The 19,434-nt window shown below is 46.4% G+C and overlaps 1 protein-coding gene across 6 annotated transcripts in view; it reads right to left on the bottom strand.

The window, feature by feature from the left end:
- Positions 1–19,434, bottom strand: part of usp32 (ubiquitin specific peptidase 32) — a 232,654-nt gene that overhangs the window by 3,037 nt on the left and 210,183 nt on the right. For all 6 annotated transcript variants that reach the window (XR_013490937.1, XR_013490932.1, XR_013490935.1 and 3 more), the window contains exon 34: positions 1,248–1,353. The gene's annotated coding sequence lies outside the window, so the exon portion shown is untranslated. The remainder of the gene's footprint in view (positions 1–1,247; positions 1,354–19,434) is intronic.

Here is a 19,434-nt window from a genome sequence, read left to right as displayed (position 1 = left end):
AAGTGTAACCAAAGTGAGAGACCGGGAGGTAGTCATCAAAGCAGACAGAGATCTTTTCGCAAGGCTAATTGTGGTCGGAACAGCAAGGAAGATAGACATAGAGGAAATGCTGGTCTACAGTATGGGTCCCTTGCCTGCAGCAATTGCGAATATTGATGACTCTCTTGTGACAACAGACAAAGCCAAATTAATGCACTTTCTGGAAGGATCAGCAAGTCCACCAGCAACAATTGAAATCCCTGATGGTTCAACATGGAAACCCCAAAATACATTTGGAAGGTTTGCCAACAGTGTACTAATATACCTGATCAATGCAGCCAAAGCAAGTAAATCTAAAGTGGTGCACTTTGTCCCTGATACCTACAAAACAATGAGTGTAAAGAATGCAGAACGAGACCGACAAGGAACAAAAGGATGTCAGTTGACTACAATATATTCCGCTGAACAGAAAACACCCAAACAATGGTCTAAGTTCTTGTCTTGTGGTAATAACAAAGAGCAACTGCAACAGTTTCTTTTTGAGACGTGGTCAAAGTCCGGGAAAGATCAAATTGAAGATATTACGCTGATAGTTGGACATGGGTCTGAGTGTCACGTAATCAGAATGGCTAACAGTGGCACAGAGCTTGAGGTCTTACCGCTGCCAGCACTGTTCACAATACAGGAGGAGGCAGACACTCGGCTGGTACTTCACTGTGCACATGCCTCACAGTACAGTTCAAATATTGTGGTCAACAGTCCTGACACGGATGTGTTTGTACTGGCCATCAGTTTCTGCAAGGAAATTGGAGCAAACCTGTACTTCCACACAGGGAAGGTGGCAAACAAACGCACCATACATGTTCAGAGAATACACAACCATCTTGGTGATGAAGTCTCTGATGCTCTGATTGGTCTCCACTGTTTCACTGGCTGTGATACAGTGAGTGCTATGCATGGCGTTGGTAAACTGAAGGCAATAAAAACAATGCTATCTGACAAAGAGCACTGTGTCACATTAAGGAAGTTGGGAACATCTTTTCAACTCACAACAGAGCTTTATGAAGCAAGTGAAGCCTTTACCTGTGCCCTCTGTGACCTAAAAGGCTGTAGGGATGTAAACTATGCAAGAAGTCAAATGTTCAAGAGTGGAAAGCGCACAGACAGAAGTCTACCACCAAACAGGGATGCCTTACATAAGCACACTCAGAGGGCAAACTACCAGGCAGCCATACACAGGAGGTGCCTGCAGAGTCAGCCAGACATACCCCCACCAATGGCCCATGGTTGGAAGATTGAGGGAGACTTCTTTGGGACTGACTGGATGACACTTCCCCCAGCCCCTATTGGCATCTTGGAGCTCGTGTACTGCTCCTGTAAAAAAACACAATGTGTTAAAGGGAGATGCACATGCAAACTGAACAAGCTACCATGCACAGACATGTGCCTTTGTTTGGACTGTGAGAACATTTCACACTAAGCCTTAGTGCAGGTGTGTTTTTTGCCCTTTGGCAAATTAAAAAAAGGAACTGTCTGAACTAAAAGAAAAGTTAATAATCGGAAAAAATAAGATTCAGTTATAATTTGTATTATTGTTATTTTTCTGTTTGATGAAATACTTAAAGATGAAACAATTCAGGAGAAAGTATGTTAATGTTAAGTGATCGTCAGTTGATGTGAACTTCTGTATAAATGTTATCTTTACCACTTTAATCTCTGTCTTCTTGTCTTGTCACTTATAGGCCAAATGAAGCTAAAACTAACTTAGCCTACTGTAATACAGTCTAGAGCTGCAACTAACGATTATTTTGATCAAGATGTCACACGTGTCCAGACGATGTGTAACAGCCTTTCAGTCACTAGGTTCGTTCGAGATGAGCCAGTCCTGTGCAGATTCGATCACCGGCGATTGGCGCACAATGCATGCCGGTTAATTTTGTGTCCGACTTCATCCCGTCTCGCTCTGACGTATTACAAAAGTGGACGGCGATAAAGCTGCGAGAGCGAGGCGGCCGCAGTTTTTAGAGCCAGGCGCTGCAGTTGCTCTCCACTGACTACACCGCCTGGCTCTCACCTGATCTAACAGCTGATTGGTTTAGATGTCGACTCAACAATATGATGTTTTAGATAAACTACTCATTTTTGTTGAATTTTAGAGATTAAGATTGTATTTGTCTGATTTGAAGGTTTATTCTGTGAAAAGAAAACATGTTGTGTGACTGATGGTGAAAACAAACTGATATATGGGTCTGATCACTTTTTTTAATGAATTGACATCATTCCAGACAGGATGTTAGTGTGTCTGTGACTTCCTGTACGGACTGAAGGCTGCTGGAAACCAAAGAGCATTGACATGTGCACAGACATGTGCCTTTGTTTGGACTGTGAGAACATTTCACACTAAGCCTTAGTGCAGGTGTGTTTTTTGCCCTTTGGCAAATTAAAAAAAAGGAACTGTCTGAACTAAAAGAAAAGTTAATAATCAAAAAAAATAAGATTCAGTTATAATCTGTATTATTGTTATTTTTCTGTTTGATGAAATACTTAAAGATGAAACAATTCAAGAGAAAGTATGTTAACGTTAAGTGATCGTCAGTTGATGTGAACTTCTGTATAAATGTTATCTTTACCACTTTAATCTCTGTCTTCTTGTCTTGTCACTTATAGGCCAAATGAAGCTAAAACTAACTTAGCCTACTGTAATACAGTCTAGAGCTGCAACTAACGACTATTTTGATCAAGATGTCACACGTGTCCAGACGATGTGTAACAGCCTTTCAGTCACTAGGTTTGTTCGAGATGAGCCAGTCCTGTGCAGATTCGATCAAAGGCGATTGGCGCACAATGCATGCCGGTTAATTTTGTGTCCGACTTCATCCCGTCTCGCTCTGACGTATTACAAAAGTGGACGGCGATAAAGCTGCGAGAGCGAGGCGGCCGCAGTTTTTAGAGCCAGGCGCTGCAGTTGCTCTCCACTGACTACACCGCCTGGCTCTCACCTGATCTAACAGCTGATTGGTTTAGATGTCAACTCAACAATATGACGTTTTAGATAAACTACTCATTTTTGTTGAATTTTAGAGATTAAGATTGTATTTGTCTGATTTGAAGGTTTATTCTGTGAAAAGAAAACATGTTGTGTGACTGATGGTGAAAACAAACTGATATATGGGTCTGATCACTTTTTTTAATGAATTGACATCATTCCAGACAGGATGTTAGTGTGTCTGTGACTTCCTGTACGGACTAAAGGCTGCTGGAAACCAAAGAGCATGGATACCAAGAGGCGGAGCTCCGTTGAATTTTTGAGAACAGCCACTAGGGGCGCTAACGCCATTTTGGACTGTTGAGCTTGGACTGTTGCACCTAGACAACATGCAAGATGTCAAGGAGAGAGGAGAAAAAAAGTAAAAGAAAACAGTGTAGTGCAATTAACTGCAACAACTATCAGTGGAACACTCTGCACCTGGCCTTCCACCATTTCCCAAAGGATCCCGACAGAGGTGTAGGTTTTAAAGTGTTTTAATATCAATTTAATATGCCAGTTTTCATGGGAAGATATACTGTATGTATATATATATATATATATATATATATATATATATATATATATATATATATATATATATATAGGCCTATATATGGCCTCTTGTACCATTTATATCAGAACTGATTACTGCTTTAGCATTAAAATATATCAGATTAAAATAACTTATATATTATTATTATTATTACTACTGTCCCCTTACTGTACAAACTGTAAATAAATCTTTATTCCTGACTATGTGATGTCGCCATTAATGTGTTTCTAGTTAAAGTATTGATTTTTTTTTATTATTATTTATTTATTTATTTGGTAGATTGGCTTATGATGGCTTATTTGAAGGAGTAATTAAGTTAATCTTCTCATAAGTGGATGTAATATGTAGAGATGCCATCTCGGCCGTTTTTCCTCGTTTAGTTTTTTTTAAAGTCTATATTTTGCTTTACAAAAACGTGAAAAAGCAGCTGTGACCAAGCTATCACGAGGTGAGTAGCATTGTAAGCATAATTAATAGCGATATACTTCAGTTTGTCTATGTGTTGTTGTATGCAAGCGGGTCTGCTGTGGTCTGCTGACGGTCCAAAATGGCGGTGGTAGGACGAAACCATGGGGGAATTTGTTGCTATGGAGCGTTCTATTGAGCTTCGCCTCTTGGTATCCATGCTCTTTGTGGAAACTGTCGGGAAACTGTCCGACTTCACCGCAGCTTTTTGTCACCGCCCCCCGCTGCGACCGCCTGCTCTCGTCTACTTTTCAGGCGAGGCGCAGTTCATCTCGAATGAGCCTATTCAGTCAGTGGCGAAGATGAAGACGGCCCCTCGCTGTCGTCCATGACAGCGGGGCCCAAGCAGTGCAGTCAGGATACTCTGAGCGTTAGCTGGGTTACTCACAGAACAGTCCGTTTGTTCCTCAGGTTCTCCTCATCAGAAACTATGAACTGCAGCCTCATTAGTAAGCTGAGTTAGCTGTACTGCGGCTAAAAGTCCATTCGCTTTGCTAGCGATGAATGCTAACAACACATCGGTGGCTAATGAGCTAATACACAACGTGAATAACTGTTCAAAACACTTCAACTAACGTTAGAAACGTCTTCAGCTTCTCACGGAAGATATGCAGAAAATGTCCAGGTGAATACTGTCGGTTAGATAGCATAAAGACCATGAATAAAGACACAAACTACATACTTTTTACTAGTGCTGCACGATTAATCTAATCGCAATCGTAATCGCGGTGTCAGGCTGTGCGATTACATAACCGCATAAAAGGCTGCGATTTGCAATTTAATGTAAATAAATGTTAACGTGTGTGCCTGTGAACGTGACTGCCTCTCCTGTAGTGTGTGGAGTTTGTTGATATCACGTCCACAAGCTATCCTGGTGCGTGCAGCCGGCGTGCAGCAGTGACCAACACAGACACTGAAGAAGAGCATGAGCTCGACCAAGGCGATATGGCGATACTTTGGATTTAGGTACGGCGACGTTGAACAGAAAGACGTGCTGTGTAAGTGTAAAAGTTAAAGTCGCCACGTCCCGAAGCAACACAACCAATCTATATCAGCACTTGAGACGGGACGTGGCGACTTTAACTTTTAAACTTTTACACAGCGCGTCTTTCTGTCCAACGTCGCCGTATCTGAAAGACATGCTGTGTAAAAGTTTAAAAGTTAAAGTCGCCACATCCCGCGGCAACACGACCAATCTATATCAACACTTGAGACAGCACAGCACAGGGAAAAGTAGGAAGAGTGCGTGTGAGAGAAAGCCGAGCCGTGTAACGTGAAAGACAAAGAGACAACTGAAAGCACAGTTAAGCAAACATTTGTAAGTGTCACAGGGAAATCATGGACTCCATAACAAATGAAAAATTGAGCAATTTTGCTCGGTTTCAGCCCACTTGACATGCTGCTGTGTTGTGCTATGGCGCTGGAATTCGTCATTTACGTGACAACGCCTGAACGCAACATATGCTCGCTCCGCTGTGTGTACAGTTCCGTGCTGCACTGCTGTGTGAGCAGCATGTTTGACTGTGCTCAGTCTGTTGATGGTCATTGACATACTGTCTGTCCATAACAATAACTATGTCAGGTCACTGCCTCCTAATATAATGTAGGGGAAACACTGAATCAAGCAAAAAGACTCATGATACCATTTATTTATTACATTTTATTGTAATTATATTGTAATCGCAATCGCAAATCGCGATATTGTCCACCATAATCGCAATCGCACATTTTTACCAAATCGTGCAGCACTACTTTTTACGGTTAACTCCGGTCAACTCCTCTGAGCCGTGTTTACTTCCTGTTTGGACGAATATCATTGGCACACTTCAAGTCAGGTAACGCTGGAACTTGTTTTTGATTGGTTTGCGGTATAGTATGCCATAACGTTTACCTGATTAGTTTATCAAACATAATTTTAGTTTTCATAAAAATATGATCAAATTGAGACTGCCAACAAACGGAAACGTGTTCAGAAAAAATATATTAAGTTAATGTTAAAAAAGCAGCTACTCTATCGCTGAGAATCGATCATTTCAAAAACAAAAGCAGATAGCAACCTTCGGCCCACCGCCTATGTGTCCCTGAGGATTTTCAATGGTTTTCCTTTGAAATTTGCTTGTATTGTTGCTGTTGGCGGGGTGCCAAGTCGCATCTCCACTATATTTGTGTTAACTTTAGTTTGTTTGCAGGTAAGGTTAAGTGATATCATTGCATTAAGTGGACTTGAAAATTATTCCCATTGGCTGCTGTTCGCAGTGGGCGGGATTGGACATATTGCTGACAACACCATGGATCCTCAGGTATGTTGTTTTTGTGGCACAGCTTTGGGCCTGCGTGATGGCCACCGTGTGTGTCCTTCCTGTTTAGGTAAGGCACATGTATTGAATGATGTGGAAAGTCCATGTCCAGCGGCAGTTGATTTGCGTTATGAAGAAAGGGCTAGACTAGTGCAGCAGTCTTCCCTTACGGGGGAAGCAGTTTCCTCCCCTGGTGGTGAGCGGGAGCGTAGTTCTGGGCGACAGTCACACAAGCGCAGACTTAAGCAGTCCCATGGGCGTAGTTCGGACTAGATGTTGCAATCCCTCTTGTAGCACCACTTCTAATTCATGGGAAGTTTTTGAAAGATGGCTGCTATGAGGCTTTACCGCCGGGACACATCGTCAGTTGTGTACCTCAGCATCGACGGGTGTTTCGGCCATTTAACACAAGACACCCTCCACTGAGGCAGGCCCACCACAGGTTGATCAAGCCTGGGTGTGTGTCCGGGGGTTAACTGTTTGCCTTAGCGGCCCAGATGGTGTCATTTCTCTTCAACCACAGCCAATGACTCGTCCTCTCAGCAGCATTGGCCAGCTCTTTAATGGCCTGTCTGTAAGCCTGTCCCCTGACTCCAACCTCCCTAAGGAGCTTTGCTGTTGTACTGGCTACAAAGCCCCTGCATCCCACCTCCACTGGGCGCACCTTTACTTTCCAGCCTCTGTCCTCTGCCTCAGCTGCTAAGATGGAGTACCGCAGCTTCTTGCGCTCATACGCTTCTTCCATGGCGTCCTCCCAGGGGACTGTCAGTTCAATGATGTAAACAAGCTGGGAGGAATTAGACCAAAGGACAAGGTCTGGTCGCAGGGTGGTCGTCGCGACCTCCGGGGGGAAAATGAGCCTCTGATCCAAGTCGACTCTGAATTGCCAATCCCTGGCTGCATTCAGTGGACCCAGATCAGGGGTTGAGGGGTGGGTCCTCGGCTTGTCTCCCCCACTATGGTGGGTGTCGGCGCGCATCCTGGAAGGGTTGGGCGTTGATGAATACCCACTTACACTCAAGTTTGTCAGCTAGACACCTGAGGACCTGGTTGTGTCTCCAAGTGTATCTGCCTTGAGTGAGGCTGGTCCTACAGCCAACCAGGATGTGTTTGAGCGTTGCTGGGGTCGTACACAGGGGGCAGGATGGGTCTTTTCCAAGCCAAAGCTGCAGGTTTGTGGGAGAGGGCAGCACGTTGTATGTAGCTCGGACGATGAAGCTCAACCTGTTGGATTCCATGCCCCAGAGTTCGCTCCATGTGAGTTTCCTCTTCTCAACGCCCTCCCATTTCATCCAGCGACCCTGTGTGGCCTGTGCTACGGCTTTGGAACGTCTGGCTGCTTCCTCCTGTCGGCGCACCTCCTCTACCACCATGGTTCGACGTTCGGTTGCAGGTGCCTTTTGCCAGAGAGGTGTTACAGTTCCAAGGCCAAAGCCTCCTTTGCCTTGTTGGACGTGGCCCACTACATCACGATGGAGGAGAGCAGATTTGGCCTGTTGCACAGCTGTGGCTAGGGTCCACTTCTTCCCTGTTGCTAGGGTAGGAGCGGCGCCTCTCACTACTGGGTCCCGGGAGTCGGTGAGGGACATGTCTAGCCTCACCTTGGCACACTTGAACTCTTCAACCAGGCTAGAGATTGGTAGTGAAAGGGCTCCGTTGCTGTAGAGTCCGACGCTGCTGAGGCATTTGGGGAGTCCGAGCCACTTTCGCACATGTGAGTTCACCAGCCTTTCCAGTCAGTTGGCATGGGTTATTGTGACCTCGTACATGGTCAACGGCCACAGGAGTCTGGGTAGCAGCCCAAACTGGAAGCACCAGACTTTCAGTTTCCCTGGTAGTGCAGTGTTGTTGATCTGCCTGAGGCCGTTAGCCGTGTCCTGCCGGAGTTGTTCAAGTTGCTGGGTGTCTCTGAGGTCTGCATTATACCATTGTCCAAGACTCTTAATGGGCTTCTCTAGGACTGTTGGTATTGGTTCATCACTGATGTGGAACCGCACGCCTGTTAGTTGGCCTTTAACAACGGAGATGCTACGAGATTTGCTTGGCTTGAACTCCATTCGTGCCCACTGAATGTTTTCTTGGAGTTTCTGCAGCAAGCGTCTAGTACATGGTTTTGTTGTTGTAATGATGGTCATGTCGTCCATGTAGGCTCTAATTGGCGGCAGACTCAGGCCACTCTTGGTCCTTTCACCTCCCACAACCCAGTGAGATGCCCGTATGATCAGCTCCATTGCCATGACGAATGCCAGAGGGGAAATTGTGCAGCCTGCCATGATGCCGATTTCCAGATGCTGCCAGCTGGTGGTGTTGTTCTCAGCTGTTACACAGAACTGGAGATCCCGAAAGTAGCTCTTGACCAATCCTGTGATGTGGTTTGGAATGCCGAAGTAGCTGAACACCGTCCACAAGAACTTGTGAGGGACCGAGCCGAAAGCATTGGCGAAGTCTAAGAAAACTACATGCAGGTCTCTCCGTTCCTTTTTGGCAGTTTGTATCTGGTGCCAAATAATATTGGCATGCTCCAGACATCCGGAGAAGCCCTCGATCCCAGCCTTCTGCACCGATGTATCCACAAAGTTGTTGCTTTGCAGGAATGTAAAGAGCCTTTGTGCCAGGACACTAAAGAAGATCTTTCCCTCTACATTCAGCAGGCAGATCTGGCGAAACTGGCTGATGGATGAAGAGTCCTTCTTTTTGGGGATCAGGATGCCTCCGGCTCTTCGCCACGCCTTCGGTATCACTCCCTTCTGCCATGCTACCTTCATCAGCTTCCAGAGGTGTTTAAGGACTCCGGCAGTGTTCTTATAGAGCCTATACGGGATACCATTGGGCCCAGGGGCTGATGCCGATCTTGCCTGCTTCACGGTCTTCTCCACCTCACTCCATGTGGAGGGCCTTATGTCCATTTGGTGTTCGGGTGCCTGAATTGGTGGCATGTCGTTCGGGATGGTAACTGGCTCATGCCTCCGAACATTGGAGTAAGTTTTCCTCAGGTGCTCCTCCAGGTCTTTCATGGGCACTTTGAGGCTCCCACCCTTCTCTCGGTCAAAAAGGCCTTTGACAAAGCTGTAGGGATTGCTGTAGAAGAGGGTCCTTGTCCGTTCTTTCCTCTTACGTTGCCGTCTGAGGTGCTCTGATCTTCGCAGCTTTGTCAGTCGCTGCTTTATTTCGGCCTGTAGAGCATCAAGTCCCACTCTCTCCATCTCTGTGGCCTTCCTCCACTGCTTTCTCAATTGTCTTCTTTCTTTCACCAACCTATCAATTTCCCGCTGCCTCCTGGACTTCAGCTGGATTGAAAAGCCTTTCTGCTGCCTCTGATTCTTGTCCTTTGTCCCAAACCTCTCGGCACCATAGCTGTAAATGATGGCTCCCATGTTCTCCAGCTTTCTTTCAACTGGACCCTTCTGTTGTTCTAGTAGGAGGACCAGGTCTGAATCAATGGTTTCCCACTCCCTCTTCTGGTTGGATTTGGGCCACAGGATACAAGGTTTTCTTCCTTCCATCTTCCTCTCTGGTGCTGGCAGCGGCTGCCTGGGCTCAGTGTTGGAGACTGTTGCTGGATGTTGCAGGCTGGGCTCTGAGCTGGAGTTTGGTATTGGCTGCAGCTGGCTGGGCTCTGGGCTGGAGACTGCTGCTGGCTGTGGCTGGCTGGGCTCTGGCCTGGAACATGGTATTGTCTGTGGCTGGCTAGGCTCTGGGCTGGAGACTGCTACTGGCTGTGGCTGGTGAAGCTCCAGGCTGGAGACTGCTGGAGGGTCCATGCAATAGTGAAATTCATTCGAGGTGCTGATAACCTGAGGACTGTGGGGGTTGTCCTGCCTCCGGGCTTCATTCGACTGATTTGGCCTACTTCTTAGGAAGTATTGGTCAATGCGAGGCCCCTTGTTAATTTTGCTAACGCATTTCTTTAATCCTTGATGTTGTTTGAGGCCTCTCTCTGTTGTAAACTTTGACCAGCCACAAATGCAGCTCTGCAGCTTTTTTCCTGCCAGTGTTGATGGTTCATCAGTTGCGGTGCTGGTTGTTCTATTCATTGTCAGTTCCATTCCATGGTCTGTCACCGTAAGATCCGTCCGTAATGGGTCATCTTGCGCCCCCGCTCTCGCAGACCCTGGGGGTCTTTTCTTCCTTGAGTTTGTCGTGGCGACGATGGGTGGACTCAGAAACGCTGACCAGCGCTGGGTCCTGCCGGTATGAGTCGCTAACCCATACCAGCCCCGTTGGGGTCTATTCCCTCCTGTCAGCTGTCTTTGCAGGCCGTCATCTGGTCTTTCCCTGATTGTCATCTGCTCTTTCGCAGCAATCACTGGATCACTCCAGAAATCAAGTTAAGAGAAAGCGGGGCCAAGGACCTGCCTCCCCATCGTTGTACAGTCATTGGCTGATGCTCTTTGTCAGTCGTGTCAGACTTCTCCAGTTTTCTAGCTTGCTCGTAGGCTTGTTCACACATGAGGACTCATCGTGGCAGACTATCTGCTGACTCACCTCCGACCCAAGATGGCTCTCAAGATCCTCTGCGACGTCAAAATCGCGGTGAAAATTGTGTAATGTGAACTAGGCGTAAGATTATAGGCCTTTCAGTTCCTGTTGAAGCCCCTGCTTCATCTGACGGGGTCTGGGCTGGAATCTCACAGCCTCTTCCTTCAGTGGCAATCCCTGCGGCAGGAGATTATTGTCAAATGTTAAGTAGGTCATGGAATGCTCCTGGCAACGCTCCTCAGTTTAATTCCAGCTGCAGGAGGCTAGCTAAGGCTCAGTACCCACCAGACTCTGGGTTGGGTGACATGCCACCAGTAGAGAGGGAGATGGCAGCTTTAACCTCCCTTTGCCCAGATAGGGTGTCAGTCAATCCTCGCTGTCCTCGAAAAGAGTGTGACAAGACAGACCGCTTGGTCGTATAATGCAGCTGCTAGGGCAGCTAGGTCAGGGAATGCGCTTGCCGTTCTAATGGCAGCTCTCAGGAGGACAGCTGCTGCAGGTGACCTGGACACCAAAGCCCTGATAGATGCGGCCCTGTCTGCACACTCCCAGCTTACCCGTGATGTGGGTTCTGTGATGTCTTCGGCTATGATGACTGGCAGACAGATTTGGTTGGCTCAAACGACCCTCCCTAAGAATATCAGGGAGAAGCGGACTACTTTGCCTGTGGTGCCGGGAAGAGTCTTTCATGCAGATTCTCAGAGTGTGCTCAATAAAGCGGAGCGGTCTCTGCATATACGGGAGTGTGTGCAACGTGCATTTAGTCGCACTGTGGTGACACAACAGAGATCTATGGCCCAGCAGCACCAATATCAGTCTGCTTGGGGTTGCGGGGAGTCTTGGACACGTGGCAGGCCTCAGAGCTCAGGTGGTCAGGGTTTTAGGGGTGCTGATGGAAGGTCGTGTCAGCAACAGCAGGGGTTTCAGCCTCGTCCTCTGTCAAGAGGGGCTTCCTAAAGGAGACCCCCTGGGTCCAGGGACCCAGGGGGCTTCCGCATAGGGATGTTGGGACAGCCGATGTGATTCACTCCCAGCTACACCTGGACAGCTGGGAGAAGGAAATCTCAGACCCTTGGGTGTTGGCAACAATCACAAGGGATTACAGAATTCAATTCTGGCGGTGTCCCCCACTTTTTTCCAGGGTCTGCATGACATCTGTAAAGGTTCCAGCCCAGGCAAAAGTCCTCTCCGATGAGATCACAACACTCCTTCAGAAGGACGCAGTTGTGAAGGTGGGTCCCAGAGCAGCTCACTGGCTTTTATTCAACATATTTCCTGGTTCCAAAGAAAGATGGTGGACTTCGTCTTGTCCTAGACCTCAGGCCCCTAAACGCTTACATAAAAGTACTGCCTTTCAAAATGCTGCATATGCATCACATAATGGAGTTGATAGAACAAGGGTGGTTCACTACTCTCGGTCTCAAGGACGCTTACTTTCACGTTCCCATTTGTCAGGAACACTGGCAGTTTCTCCGGTTTGCCTTTCAGGAACAGGCGTACAAATTCAAGGTCCTTCCATTTGGTCTCTCCCTCTCTCCGAGGGTCTTTACCAGGGTGGCAGCAGATGATGCCGCTCCAGAAGGCAGGCTTAAAGATCCTCCCGTATCTGGACGACTGGCTGATCTGTGCTCCATCTTGCGAACAGGTCATACGAGATACCGAGAACGTCCTGTCCCATGTCCAGTTACTCGGCTTCAAGGTGAACTTGGAGAAGAGCAACCTCAAACCTGGGGCTTTGCCTGAATTCTGTAACAATGAGGGCATCGCTTACCCTCAGAGGGTAGCGAGTCTGCTGGCAGTGTTGTGCATCTTTCGTGTGGGCCGACGACTGGAGATAGTGCAGTTTCAGAGACTGCTGGGGCTGATAGCAGCGGTGGTGGTGATTTATGGAGCTACATTTGTTTCTTTATTATTCAATCAAACAGAGTAGGTTTTGCAATCAAAAAACAGATTTGAGAGCAAAAGTATCTATAATATATTGCAATATTGCAATCAAAAAATGTTTTATTGCAAGTAAAAAATGATTAATCAAAAAATGCAATCCAGAAGATTTGTTTGCAAATCCAAAAGTTTTGTTTGCAAATCCTAAAGTTTTGTTTGCGAGTCTTTTTTTTTTTTTCGTTTGCGAGTCAAAAAGTTAGGGTTAGGGTTAGGGTTAGACACGTCACAGGGTCCGTCCCAAGTCTTTTATTTTTATAGTGCTACTGCTAGCTCCTCGCTTGAACCGGAAGTCGTTGGAGGTCCGCCATCTTCTAGGCCGTCCCAAGTCTCTTATTTGTGCAGCGAGGAGCTAGCGCTAGGAGCTAGCAGCAAGCTTTAAGCAGCTACGAGCTAGGATGGTCGAGAGCTTCCTATCCGGAAGAGTTTTTCAGCTGAACGCCATGACGTATAAATACCCACCCCCTACATCTGGCTAATTTGAACGACATGGCGGAGAAACAGCGCAAGTGTACCAGTTACGTGCATTCTTTACAATGAAACGCTGTAATTCACATGCCTACGTGACTACAAAGAGTAACGTTAATGATATTTCGTGCAAGACTGTCATGTTGTAATTAAGTTTATTTCATTCACAACCTGTTGCGTTGTTCAGTGGACTGTCGGTGATGTGTGGCTGTTAAATCTGCAGCTGCTCGTGTCCAGAACCACACGTGTTGATATAACACCAGGCACACACACACACACACACACACACACACACACATACAAACACATTTGCCCATCATTAATTGTCCTGCATGTCATGTGAGTGGAATCATTAATAGCTTGTAGGTAATATTAATTAGCCTATTAATATTAATATTAATTAATATTATTACTTTCATTAATGTTGTTGTAAGCTACTGTCATTACCGTCTGTCCTGCATCTCTCTCTGTCTCTCTCTCTCTCTTTCTGTCTCATTGTGTCATACGGATTACTGTTAATTTACCATGTTCATCTGTTCTGTACAACATCTATTGCACGTCTGTCCAGCTGTGCCTCCGTCATCAGGAATGGACGTTGCTTCACGTGATGCTTCAGTGGAAAGGACGTCTCATGTCTCTTAAACCGACAATGTTCGCTCATCGCTCCTAGGGCTAGCTCCTTGCATTTTTTCCTAGGTGGGAGGGGCTAAACAGCTAGCAAAGTCGGCTAGGTAAGATAACTAGCAGTAATTTAAGAGACTTGGGTCGGACCCACAATTGGCCAGTCTCAATTGCAATGACAGCTTGCAAAGCATTTTTTTTTCTTCTTCTCTCGGTTTATTGGCGGATTACAAACAATTTAAAGGTGCATACTGCCACCTACTGTACAAGAGTGTGCAACATCATGTCATTTAGCCTGTTTCTTAAATTCTACTCATCAGCCTAGTACGCTTGCAAAGCAGCATGGGAGTTCTGTAGTTCACGGGGAATTCAGTGTGGGAGCTGTGGCGAAAATCAGTTCTGAAACCAAAGTTTTTCGGGCTCCAGTTTCCAAAAAAAATTCGTCCACACGAGTGGTGTGATAAAAAAAAAAAAGATATCCACACAAAAACGCAAAACCCGCTACCAAGTGATGTAATACACATGCCAAAGCAGTAGGTGGCGATGTAACTTCTAACGGAAAGGCCATTTTAACCAATCAGAAATCAGAGTCAATACCGGAATAGGGAAGTGCGGAAAATAAAAACAACCCAATCCACAAAAATAGCGCAACCTAATTCAACAGCAGAGGCGCCTGAACGACCAACTACACTACCACGAAGGCAGCGACAGGCCTGCCAACAGAGGTCTGACCCGGCCAGATCCAGAACCTCCCTTGGCAGGCCCGTTGCTGCTTTCATGGTAGTGTAGTTGGGGTAGCTAGCAACAGGAGCAGCCTCCTTCATTGGTGGTTAGGTTGAGCAGCTGGATATGACATCCAAAGAGAGCAGATAGCACGCTCACAAATAAAGTTAGTGTGACATATAGGGTATTTATGTGTATCTGCCCACTCAATTGTGACATTATTTTATACATATGATATCGATTTTGTATCTTTAAAGATACTATACAGATGCCCCCCATTCAATTTAAAGCATAACTGATTTGAGTAAAGGCACAAGAGCAAATCTGGGTATATAAAAGGTTGGTTTGCGCTGTGTTCTTCAGTTGGCAGTTACACCTAGAGTAAAGCTACTGAAGACCAGCAAAATCACTGTTTGTTTTCATTTATTCTTTCAGGTGGGTAAATGTCACCTAAGCACCTTCAGATTTTATCATTAGTCTACCCTTAATAGATAATTTGTTTATATAGTTTGTATTGTGCTTCGTGATATTGTTTGAGGGAACTGTAACGTAAGGTAAGTGCATACGAGTGGATGCAACCATCACTAATGCTAGCGTAGTTCCTCCGGGATTTAAGCTGTTATTACTTTAATTTTGACAATCTAACCTGTGACAACACATTAGCTAAGGTTTTAAGGACTGTAACTGTTGGTAGCTGTTGTTGATTTTGTTTAAATATGTTGAATTATAATTTTATGGGTTATTGTTTGTCTGACGATTGAGCTAAGCTAACTAATGCTCACGTCAGCTGTCACTTGTTGCCATAGCAACGGTAAACATTCACATACGGGCTAAGTGCAGAGTGCAGAATCAAGCTTCCTTGTAAATATAGTTAAGATACATTGTATTTAACACAGGATGTGGGATTTTAGTAGTTAGTAAACTTTTAGAAAAGAGCTATTTACCGTCGCTCTGACTTCAAACAATGGTGACAGGTAATAAAATACTGCGGTTATCTGATCTACACGCAACCGCTGACACCGGAGTCTTACAAAAACTTCACCATGGACTCCGGTTTCAAAGTAACGCGGTTTTGGGGGCCCAAAAGTGTGGTTGCGTGTGGCCAAACAGCCAAATCGCATAGAATTTCAGAAGTTTCAGAAGTACACGGGTCCGTGTGGACTAGGCCTAATAATAGCAAGAATGTTTTATTTGAACTGGTGCATGTAGATTGCTTTTGTTTAGCCAGAGCAGAACTATTCGACAGCGTAATGGTCAGTACCGTCGATGCCCCGGGGTGTAGCAGTAATGCTGACTGTCAAGCGTTTCCAGTGGGAGAGAGGGAATCGTGGGTGTAGCCTGCTCTGTATGGAGCCATGTCAAACCCACCAATAGAAACTCTTCTCTCATCCATCAGCGTAGGCCTCGCCCATTAAGTGCAGTTGAACTTGCAAGCAAAAGTTTTTAACTCGCAAGCAAAGAGGACTGATCTGCAAGCAAAAGTTTTTAACTCGCAAGCAAAGAGGACTGATCTGAAAGCAAAACTTAACTTGCAAGCAAAGATTACTGATTTATAACTAAAATGATCACATTTTTACTTACAAACTTGATTTTTGATTGCAGTTCAAGAAATATGCTCTCAAAACAGTTTTATATGATTGCAACAAAAACACAAAAAAATACCTCCATAGTGATTCTGCTGGGCCTACTCAAAGGCCTGCTCTACAGTGGTGGTTGAATGCTTTCAACCTTCATCCAAGGAGGGACAGGCATGTGAAACTCAGAGTGACTCAGTCTTATCAGAGAGCTCTGTGTCTATGGCGGGACTGCAGGCTGCTCACACAGGGGGTTTCCTTGGGCAATCTGCCGTCAAGAAGGTCACTAGTGTTCACCGATGCATCCAGAACAGGCTGGGGAGCAGTCTGGGAGGGCAGAACAGTGAGAGGTGTCTGGGAACCACCTTGGGACACAGAACATATCAATGTGCTGGAGCTGAGGGCAGTGTACCTGGTTCTCAGGGCATTTCTTCCATTCATTCGTGGCAGGCATGTTCTAGTGAGGATGGACAGTTCCTCCAATGTGTACCACATCAGCCATCAGGGGGGTCCGAAGTCTCTGCATTGTCTCAAAATTGCACAGAGTCTTCTGTCTTGGGCCTTTCCACACCTGGCCTCACACAGGGCCGTGTATCTGCCAGGAGAACTAATTCTGGCAGCAGATCTTCTGTGCAGGACCGGGCCTCTCCTGGGGGAGTAGAGACTGCACCCGGAGGTGGTGGCAGGCTTGTGGGCTCGCTTCGGCATAGCCCTGGTGGATCTGTTTGCGTCACGAGAGACAACTCACTGCCAATGGTGGTTTTCCCTGAGGCATCCAAGCGGTCCTTTGGGCCTGGATGCTCTGTCTCACAAGGGTTACTGTACGCTTGTCCCACACTGCCATTGATTCCCCATGTGTTGGACAGAGTCGCGCAGGGAAGGTACAAGGTTCTGTTGGTGGCCCCACGGTGGCCGAGGAGACATTGGTTTCCAGTCCTTCTTCACCTGATCCACGGTCAACCCTGTCCCTTGCCCCTCAGGGCGGACCTTCTTTCTCAGGCAGAGGGGCAAATCTGGCATCCCAAGCCAGCTGTCATGCAGTTGTGGGCTTGGCCTCTTCTCAGCCCATCACTCAGGGACTGAGTGAGGCTGTCCTGGTGACTATAGGCAATGCCAGAGCGCCCTCCACACGTGCCAATTATAATCAAAGATGGAAGTTGTTTGGGTCATGATGTCATGATAAGGGTTTGGATCCTGTCACCTGTTCACTGGCTTTGGTGCTGCTTTTCCTCCAGTCACAGCTTGATGCAGGTAGGGCAGCCAGCACTTTGAGGGTTTACTCTGCTGCAATAGCTGCTTTCCATTAGCTGGTGGGGGGTCTTTCTGTAGGGAAACACCCCATGGTATCCTAATTTCTGAAAGGTGCTAAACGTTTATGTCCAGGCAGGACTTTGAGAGCTCCATCTTGGGACCTCCCTTTAGTGTTGAGGTCTTTGGCTGTTGCCCCATATGAACCTCTGGAGTAGGCAGATCCGAAGCTTCTGTCATACAAGACTGCCTTCCTCCTGGCTGTATGTTCTGCCAAGAGGGTCAGTGAGCTATATACACACATATCTGTGAGTGAGAAGTGTTTAAGGTGGAAAGCAGAGAATGCAGGGGTGTTCCTGTGGCCAAACCCCTTTTTCCTCCCTAAGGTGGTAATTCATCAGACTGTGAATCAGGCAATTGAAATAAATGCATTCCGACCTAATCCTGCCTACCAAGGGGGTGTTGCTCTCAATATTTTGTGTCCAGTCAGAGCACTGAAGGCTTATGTTGAGCGTACTCGGTCACTGCGACAGGAACACACTCAGCTGTTCGTGTGTTATGTGTAAAGCAGTTGGGCCAACCGTTGTCCAAGCAGCGTCTGTCCCACTGGTTGGTGGAGGCAATCTCTCATGCTTACTCCAGCCAAGGTTTTCCAATTCCTGACGGTCTGGTGGCCCACTCCACATGCAGTGTGGCCACTTCATGGGCAGCGCTTAAGGGAGTTGCTGTTAGTGACATTTGTGCAGCTGCGTCATGGAGTACCCCATGCAAGTTTGCCAGGTTTTATAGAGTCAATGTATCATCCGTGGCACTTGGTGCCACAGTTTTCATGTCAGCCACTGAGCAGGTTGGGGAGGTGTTGGACTCCTCCGTTCCTCGCGACAGTGTTGGTATGAGTCATCTAGTGTAAAGACCGTGGTGACCGTCAGAAGTGAGGTCGAAATAGATCGTAAGTTATTTCCATAACTATGGATCTCTGAGACCGAATAATGACAGTCACCATCTCTTGTCGCTCGGAACGGGCTGAGGCGTTCCAGGCAAGAGGAAGACAGTAGCGGCAGTAGCTCAGTCCATAGGGACTTGGGTTGGGAACTGGAGGGTCGCCTGTCCGGACCAAATATGGAGCGTGTACTGGTGGCTGGAGAGGTGCCAGTTCACCTCCTGGGCACTACCGAGGTGCCCTTGAGCAAGGCATCGAACCCCCCAACTGCTCGGGGCGCCTGTCCATGGCAGCCCCCTCACTCTGACATCTCTCCACTTTGTGCATGTATAGGTCCTGTTTGTGCATGTGTGTGTCTTTCAGACCTGTGTGTTAATGACAAAAGAGTGAAAATAATTGAATTTCCCATCAGGGGGATTAATTAAGTTAGATAGGTTAGGAGATGGCATCATTCAGTGTAAAGACCATGGTGATGGTCATTGTTCGGTCTCATAGTTATGGACGTAACTTGCGTTAGTTTTGTGTCCGACTTCATCCCAACTTGCTCTGACGTATTACAAAAGTTGACGGCGATAAAATTGCGAGAGCGAGGCGGCCGCAGTTTTTTGAGCCAGGTGCTGCAGTTGCTCTCCACCAACTGCACTGCCTGGCTCTCACCTGATCTAACAGCTGATTGGTTTAGAGGTTGGCTCAACAATATGCCGTTTTAGATTAACTTTTAATTTTTGTTGGATTTCAGATATTTCAATTTTATTTGTCCGATTTGGAGGTTTATTCTGCAACAGAAAACATGTTGTGTGACTGATGGTGAAGTTTAGTTGTTAGAGACTAGATACATCCATCATAAACTATACAGAGTCTACTGTATATTAACAGGAGAGTGTTTTAGTTATTCAAGTATTTAACATCACAAAGACTTGCGGTCAGTGGGATGTGAGGATAGTTAAAATAACATCTGTACAGATGTGAAGCCCTGACTATACTGTATCTGACTGATCTGTAATGAAAGCTGTATAAAATATGAACCTCATAGTCAGACAAAATTAATTTAGCCTGTGTAGTTGAGGGGACAGGTCTGCTCTGCAGCAGCAAACTGATATGATGCTGATACACATGAAAAT

Source organism: Epinephelus lanceolatus, chromosome 4, assembly GCF_041903045.1.
Source record: "Epinephelus lanceolatus isolate andai-2023 chromosome 4, ASM4190304v1, whole genome shotgun sequence".
In the NCBI taxonomy this organism is placed as follows: Eukaryota; Metazoa; Chordata; class Actinopteri; order Perciformes; family Serranidae; genus Epinephelus; species Epinephelus lanceolatus.
This window is presented reverse-complemented; position numbering and strand designations above follow the sequence as displayed.